Source organism: Idiotropiscis lumnitzeri, unplaced genomic scaffold (genome assembly GCF_059441095.1).
Source record: "Idiotropiscis lumnitzeri isolate Australia: NSW breed Sydney's pygmy pipehorse unplaced genomic scaffold, RoL_Ilum_1.0 HiC_scaffold_37, whole genome shotgun sequence".
Lineage (NCBI taxonomy): Eukaryota > Metazoa > Chordata > Actinopteri > Syngnathiformes > Syngnathidae > Idiotropiscis > Idiotropiscis lumnitzeri.
Window position 1 is genome coordinate 528,142 of NW_028283575.1, and position 8,265 is coordinate 536,406.

Below are 8,265 nucleotides of genomic sequence, written 5' to 3' on the forward strand. Positions count from 1 at the left end.
AATCTACTCCACTAGCTCATTTAAGGCTTTTTTGTGATGTGTTTGATTTGGGTAAGTAAAGCAAAACATATTAACTGTTGAATGTTGCCTGTTATTTAAATAATAGAAATTCAAGATGAAAGTTGAACAGATATTGAAATGCTAGATTGGCTCATTCAGAATCATGCCACAATGTGCTTTGTATGTTTTGTGTGTGGGTTTATCAAGCTCTAATTCAATGCAGTGTCCAAAACGAGCGCGCATAATTGTTGGATGAATGTTGGTTAATAGAGTCAGATAATAGTTAAAATTCCAACAGTTGAACAGATGTTGAAATGCTAGATTGGCTCATTCAGAATCATGCCACAATGTGCTTTGTATGTTTTGTGTGTAGGCTTATCAAGCTCTAATTCAATGCAGTGTTGAGCTGCATTTGAGAGGAACTACGTAAGTAACTAATGTGGAAAAATTGTGACTTCTTTGTGTACTTTTATTTTGAATATTCAAATTTTGTGGGTAAAGGTTAGAGAAAATAAGTTTAAAATGAGAGCTGTACAGGTATTTAAGTTTTTGGTTTGTAAAATACCCGAATGTGGGTTTCAGCAGGTGAGGCAATGATTGGACAGAGCAAAAGCTATGCTCCAAAATAGAAGTGATTACACCTTCACTAGACTAACCTGCAGCTAATTACATAATTATAAAATTAACACTTTAACCTGGCTTCCCCATCACAGATGTATTCTTTTAAATGCAAAGCTTTTTGTTCTAGCTTTTGTTGTTAAATGACATTCATGCCCAAGTGTCTATGCATCCATTGCAGGGATGTTTTCTCAAGTGACGAGTCTGAAGCCTGTGATGACGAAGTACCATCTACACCTCCCCATGGATTGTCACAGAGAAAAAGCTTCCTAACCAAGAGAGGCGCTGCAGAAGGTCCTTGAGTACGTCCAACGTGTTGAGTCTGTGAGTCTACTGCAGGATCTAATGCAGGTATGAAAATGATGAAATTTTAATGTATTATCTTCAAAATTATAAATAATTATTTAATTTCTTGAAATATAAAATTAGGTACCCTAAACCCAAGTAGGAACCCCAGTCCCAGTACATTCCTGATTCTGGAGCTACAGAGATCAAACCATCCTACTGTATCACTAAATAGCCCCACCTCTAAAACCCTGATTCGAAAGGCCGAGTTGAAAGACTTCAGAGTTCAAGATGGTCAACTGCAACTATGATAAGCCGAATGTGTTCACCCCAAGTCGGAAACTGAGAAAAAGACTCAATTTTCACATGATTTCAGTCCCTTCTATATTTAAAAGAATGTATTGGGGCTCTAAAAATGTGAAATATTTTTACAAGTATTTCTTTTACTACTCATAGGCAGTTTCATAATAATAGTACAATTTGGCATCGTGTATTGTTTTTTGGTTCCATTCAAAATGCACAAGACGTATAGACATATTTTGTTTGTGGATCGCTGCAGCATCACACGAGCGCACAGAGACAAACGTGGCAGCAACTTAAAACAATTAAAATATCGAATCGAAATCGAGAACTGAAAATCAAAAATCGAATCGGGGCTTGAGTGAATCGTTACCTCCCTAATCATAATCATTTTGGTAGAATGTTGGGCTCTTGCCCTTTGAGTGTATATGGCGTTACCGAAGCTGTTCACTTAATCGACAATTCCTTTCCTGTGACGTTTATCATACCCAGTTTAACTGCCAAAATATTTTTAAGTGTGTGATGATTATCTGGATCGAGTGACACCCATGTTATAATGGTTGCAGGTATTGGTGGATTGGACGATAGTGTCAGAACAATGATGGCGTTCATCATGACAAATCCTCTGTCTCTGAAGTACAATCTCTTTGGACATCGTAGCAAGAACAAGCGCCGAGACCTGCCTTTTTCGGATGTTCTATACGGTAATATATTTTTTTTTTTTTTTTTTTTTTTAAGGGATTGTGGTGTGAAGACATTTCAGCATGTCCCATAAGGTTTCACAATCATTAAATAGCTTTACTAAGTTGGCTTCTTGTCTTTTTTGTTTTAGGAGCACTGAAAAGGAATGGAGCCACAAAGGACATCAACGAGAAGGACACAGGCAACCCTGTCCAAGTGGTTCATGGGAGCTTGTGATCAAGGTGGGAATAGGGCAGTTCGAGCTCGGAGATCTCAAGGCAACTGTCAGGTTTAAAACGTCCTGACGCCATTTTTAGACTGAAGGTGGCATAAATCCAGACCAAACCAGTTAGAGTTTTGTTTTTGACCATTCGCGAATGGGAGAGGAAGTCAGGAGGTGAAGCAGGCGTCTTGCCAGTTCAATCTCGCGCACTCTCTCTCACTCTCTACCACCCGTTCGGTCTTTTATCAGCAACCTAAGCAGACAATGGAGGTCTGTCTGAAATTCTAGCAGGCAGGCAGGAAGCAATCAACCACAGTAGTCAGTCAGGAATTCGAAACTAAAGTGTGTGCGTGTGTTCCAGTTGTGCGCGTGTGTGCTAAAGCAATAATGTGAGTGTCTGTGTGTGTGTGCGCAATTATAACTGATACAAATAGTGTATAAAAACATGATTAGAAATACACAAACTATTTACATATCCTCATCCCATCTCACATTCCCCCGTTTGTGGGTTTAAATCATGTCCTTACGGCTTTAAGACAGATCATCATAATGAAATCATACAACAGTGTGGTCATCCGTGGAGGGGCGAAAACCCTCAGTAGGGACAAAATTCCCCTCCTCCCTTCCGGCGTGGAACGAGATTCTCATGGTATGTTGGTCACTTGGGAATAAAACATAAAAAAACTTCAATATACCTAGTGAAAAATAACAAAACTGTCTCCACGCAGAGCTTGTCTCCACGCATAGCTTGTCTCTGCGGCGACTTGATGGAGGCCCTTGCCTCGTTGTAGGAGGGGACAGCCGTCTTTACCTCCCGGATCTTCGTGTGTGGTGTATGTGTGTGCATGTGTGGGGGCAGGGGCAAAAGGGTCCATGTGTTATTTAGGTTTCAGTGTCCAGTTCGAGTTTGTCATTGTCCAGTTCGAATTCGTCATTCTCAACATCAATCAGGTTGTAATGGTACATTTGGGCAACAAACATGCAGTTAATAATCATCTTTGTCATAAGAATAATGCAACATGAACAGACTACACATAACAAAAATGAAAACCATAATTATCCCGATATATTGTCTTTCAAATTCTTCGTAGTGGTCATAACATCAATAATTGTTTCATTTTATTAAAAATGTAAATGCAGTAATGTTCTCCAATCAAGGCTAAAATTCTTTATGTACGTCATTAATTTCCAAACAATATCTAATCTTTTTGTTCTGTGGCTTCAACATTCGTATCTGTGGCTGGTTGTGCGGTTCCGATGTGCGTGTGGTCCGATATTGTGACTCAGGTGGGCTCCTGTTCGAGGGATTCGCGTTGCTCGGCCTTTAGCTGGAAACCGGAGAAGCTTGTACTGCAACTGGTGGATCCAGCTGCCACGCCCCGCGACCTTTGCTGCCGTCGGGGTCACTGCAATCATCTGGCGAGGGCCATCTCAGCATTCACTTGTCCCAACGAAGTCGTTTCAGCACCTTGAAGAAGAGTTGGTCTCCCACACGGACGTGATTTCTCTGTGGATCAGAACACACTGGCCAGTAATTGCGTCTTTTTTTTTTTTTTTCTTTTTGGGCAAAACATGTTTCCCATGTGGACTGGGACTGATGTGCCAGTCGCTGGTGGTTCTGATGAACCTGAGAGTCGATAGGGGATAGTGTCCTAACTTCGGCTGGCACTATCCTCATTGCTGTGATTGAAACACAGTCTGGTCATTGTCTCCTTTTTTTCCCTCATATTCTTGATAAGTCTGCCCTTAACAGTCCCATTAGTGCGTTCCACAAGTCCTGCAGACTGTATGCACAATGACGCTTTGAGTCAATTTTGCAACAACTGTCCCACTTGTTACAACATCATTCACAAAATGCATAATTTTCACTTCAAATCACTTCTTGAAATTCCAAATGTCAGGATAATTTGTGTTAGGTTGAAGATGTATTTTATCCCATATTTTACTCTATTAGTATTGCAAAAGAATTGTTCCACAGCGTGACCCATGTTTGACCATATGGATGAGAAGACTTCACAGAGAAGCGGATGCCTGAAGACTGGATCAACGTCTGCAACATCAAAGGAGGTGTGCTGAGACACACCTCTGAAACAAAAGGACTGAGACTTTAGTACCAGAGCACTAAAAGGGCATATCTGCCTTTTCAATCAGTGGATGACTGCCATTGATGTCTGTCTTTCCTCTTGTGTCTGAGATGTTTACATGTTCCTGCTGGTGCTCCCCCCTTCATCTCTTAGTGCAAATACATTGTATTGTTAGGGACTTCCCTAATAAAATAGAGGGCTCGGCGGAGTGTGCTCCAGAACGAATTTGGAGATGTAACTGAGCACACCTCTGTTCGTTCTCCTCGCGAGTAAAAGATCAACTCTTGTCTTCCTTCCATTCATTTAGCCTATGTTCAGTGAATGCTTAGGTGATTGAACCTGACAATTTGATTACACAACACTTTTTCCAACTGTTTTAGCATCAACATATGTTGTCGGAAACAACTTAATCCATTTTGAAAACATATGAATTACAACCAAACAATATTGCATCTCAAACAAATAACACTGTCTAAAAAAAAGTTTTTTGTTGAAAAGTCTGTATGTGGGAACAATTTCATATCATACTACCCTCTCTTGACTCATGGTTATGCTCGTGTGTCACTCTTATTACTTTTCCAATCAATGAATTAGGCAGCCAGGATTTGCCATCTGCCAATTTGCTGATCCTGTCCTCAGCAATGTTTGCACCTTTGTTCTCCCAATTTGTGCGTTCAATTACTGGTACCTTTTTCCCTGGCGTGGGATCAAATTGTCAAGTTGATTTTCTGCGTGTGTGTGCGTGTGGGGGTGTGTTCATTTTCCCTTTTAGCTGCGCTGTGTCGATATAAAGGCGAGGCAGTTTCCAATTGTAATTGTGTCATTTTCTGTTAAGTGAATTTTGCGTTCACAAATAACTATTTTAGACGTGCTTTATGCACAACTTTTCTTTTCCTGTTGTGGTTTTTAAAGCCCAATGTCGACAGAACGCATGAACATTTATCTTGACTGTCAGTCCACATTGTAACCATACAACTCATACAAGATGGGAAACCCCAAATTTTAATTAGCTCACACCCGCCTACGCTCTTCCTGCTTATCCTAACAATCTCTTATCCGTTGGTATCACAATGTTAGTACTCCCATCGCATAAAAGTCAGTTTGATTTCAGGCTGCGACCTTGGTTCTCAAACACTTTTACTTCTTATCAGTCTGGAATGCGCACCTGGTCTGTGTTACAAGTCTGAGTTCCTCCAGTCGGGAGGAAGGTCAAGTCGCGGTTTGGTGATAATTTGGACGGCTCCACAGTCGTGTGGCGCCTCCTAGATGATGCGGGGAAAAAATGACGCTGGGCTGAAATGCACCGCAACTTATCAGTATAATGTGTCCCTGTGACAATTAGGCCGGCGTGCAATGTGAATGTGGTGGGAAAAGAATGTAATTTTTTGATTCCTTAAAGCAGCAGTGAAAGCTCTTAATCACACTCTAAGTGGTTCTCTGCCACGAAATCCAAATTGTTGTGACTAAATATGCAAATGAATTCATTTTGCCCTGGTTCCTGCAGTAACCCAGGCTAATGAAGTCATTTTTTGCAGTCACTGTTTTGCTCAAATGGCTTATAATAATTTGGTAGTGCGTTAAGATGCTTTGTCGATACAATCTTGTAGTGTATCTTCACAAGTTCCAACATACACAACCCATTCCATGGCCATGACGATACTGTTTTAAAGATTACCAAGGCTTGTTGGACCTTTCTCTGCCACATAAATTACAGCCCTGAGAGGCACTGGGCCTCAACTTTATCTATGAAGGGTCAGGGATTTAATGGGGGTCACCGAGGCGTCCCAAGGAAAGTTTTTACAGAAAAGTGGTCTGGCAATATCTTTTCTCTTTCTTATCACTGACAATGCGCCCCTTTAAAGTTTTGACGTTTGTTTGAATTCGCCCGTGCTTATTAATTCTATTGAAGTCCAATTTTGTCAGTGTATCACGGCCTAATGAGTAAAACGCATGTTGATGTAGAACTCCTTCTACACACACTTTTATGTTTGACTTTTTACGTCACGTGATCCTCCATTGCTACCACAACTCGTCCTGAAAAGTTAATGTTTTGTAACAAGACTTACTGCTTCCTCCTTTCTTTCTTTTCTTTTTCCTTCCTTCTGCCCAACACGTTCATGCTTTCTGTGCATAATTTAGAATTTTCTTTTCCATTTTACAAGTTGGCCAATTTAAATTAGGTTGTTTTATTTGAAAAGCCTGTAATTCTCTTTTTTTTCCCCTTTTCACCTAATCACAAATTTCTTATCACAAAAATGAACATGTTAATTCTATTTTATTTCCTATTTTTCCAATCTTGTGACTCATTTCACTTCAACCAGTTCTACCTTAAAGTGGACAAGTACACATCAATGTTTTTTGTAGTTTCTATTTTCTTCTCTGCTTTAATGAAAATTATAGCCCTTCTAGCCAAATTTTTCCTGTGTCATTTCTATCTCTGCATTTCATTCCATTTCTGGCCTACCTTAATACTAAAACAAAAATGCTCTTTCAAAAATTAAAACTATCTAAAACTAGTGATGGCAAAATGAAGCCCCATAAAGCAGCCAAGCCCTGCAGGGAAATACTTCACACACGAATGGGCTTCGAGATGCTTCATTTTTCTTGACTACGCCATCCCATGGACAGAAAAATGTATAACATGCTTGGTGCATGCAATAAAATGGTGAGCTGTAAATCATGCTCTGCCCACCAAACAATATGTATTTGAAGAGTGATTTTAATTGTTCTGTTTTACTTTGTCTTCTAACTTCTCCAATATTCAGACAGCTCCGCCGAGACCAACGTTTCACCCCCACACTGATATAAAATGGACCCAACCGTTTGGGTCTCTTTCCAAATTTGGTACCAAAGCCTCCCCCACAGTGCGGCAGCTATCTTGAATTGGCCCGTTCCCAGAAAGTTTTACTTCATTCAGTGTCATTCAGTATTATTCAAAATCTTTCAGTGTCATTCCAAATCATTCAATGTCATTCACAATCTTTCCACATCCTTCCACCTTCCATCGTTCAGTGTCATTCCACATTCTCTTTCATATATAACATAACATAACAATAACATAATCCTGGGTCAGCAGACACCTAATTAATGTGTTAATACATGATACATTTTTCTATAAGCAACCCTTATGATTGTAACGTATTTTTAATTCTTTCTAGGCGGGAACTGTCCGAACAAAAAATTCATGCAATTTGTAATTAGACACTTTGTCATACAAAAAGTCACTCAGGGCAAGAGAAAAAAAATTGTCACTTGCCCAAGTTGGGCAAGTAATTTGGCCACTCGGGCAAGGCAAGTTTTAGTGGCACTTGCCCTATGGGCAAGCAGTTTTTAAAGTTAACTTCGAACCCTGTGATGGTGTCTTGTGACCTGTCTTTATCAGCTGATGTTCCATGAAGGCGTGCCTTACCTGTCACAAGAATGAAGGCAAGTCACGCCCCCCGCTGTCCATTCACTCCGCCAAGACGCTGCTCCAGGTGGTAGAGAGGATGAAGGCTCCCTTGTCTCTGTTCATGGTTTTTATGCCTCGCTTGCAGATCTCAATGGCCTCTCTGATCCAGCGCTGTAGTTTGTTCTCTTCTGTGCGGATGACCCTGCCCTTCTCCCGGTCCATGATGTGGTTTTCCCTTTTGCAGTGGTCAGTGATTGCTGATTTGTAATGTTCATGTTGTGCTTGTTCTTTTACTGCTCTGATTTTTTAATTTTTTTGACAGGTAAGTCACACCCTCATGGAACATCAGCTGATAAAGACTGGTCTCAAGACACCATCATGCGACACTCTGAAGAAGGCGAAAGACTCGCCGAAACATGTCAGGTAAAAAATTAACCTAAAACATAAATGTCTGCTTTTAATGAATCAGTCAAATATCAATAATAAGAAGACAAAATGAACCTAATACAAATAAATGAATGCTTAATAACTCCCCTGCACACGCTCCTAAAAATCCAAACCTTCACCTGTAAATAAAACGTCCCGACCTGAAGACATCTTAATGTTATTATTTTGTTTTACACACAGCGCCGCCAAGTGGAATCAAAAATTTGTTTTTATTTTAATTTTCACGTACTGCACGG

At 40.3% G+C, this 8,265-nt stretch overlaps 1 long non-coding RNA gene across 1 annotated transcript; it reads left to right on the forward strand.

Annotated features, from left to right (window-relative positions):
* The first annotated feature begins 2,035 nt into the window (after nt 1-2,035).
* Nucleotides 2,036-7,986, forward strand: LOC148315801 (uncharacterized). Its single transcript, XR_015840559.1, has 3 exons — nt 2,036-2,126; nt 7,728-7,828; nt 7,905-7,986. It is a non-coding gene; the product is annotated as an uncharacterized LOC148315801 (long non-coding RNA).
* Nucleotides 7,987-8,265: the final 279 nt, after the last annotated feature.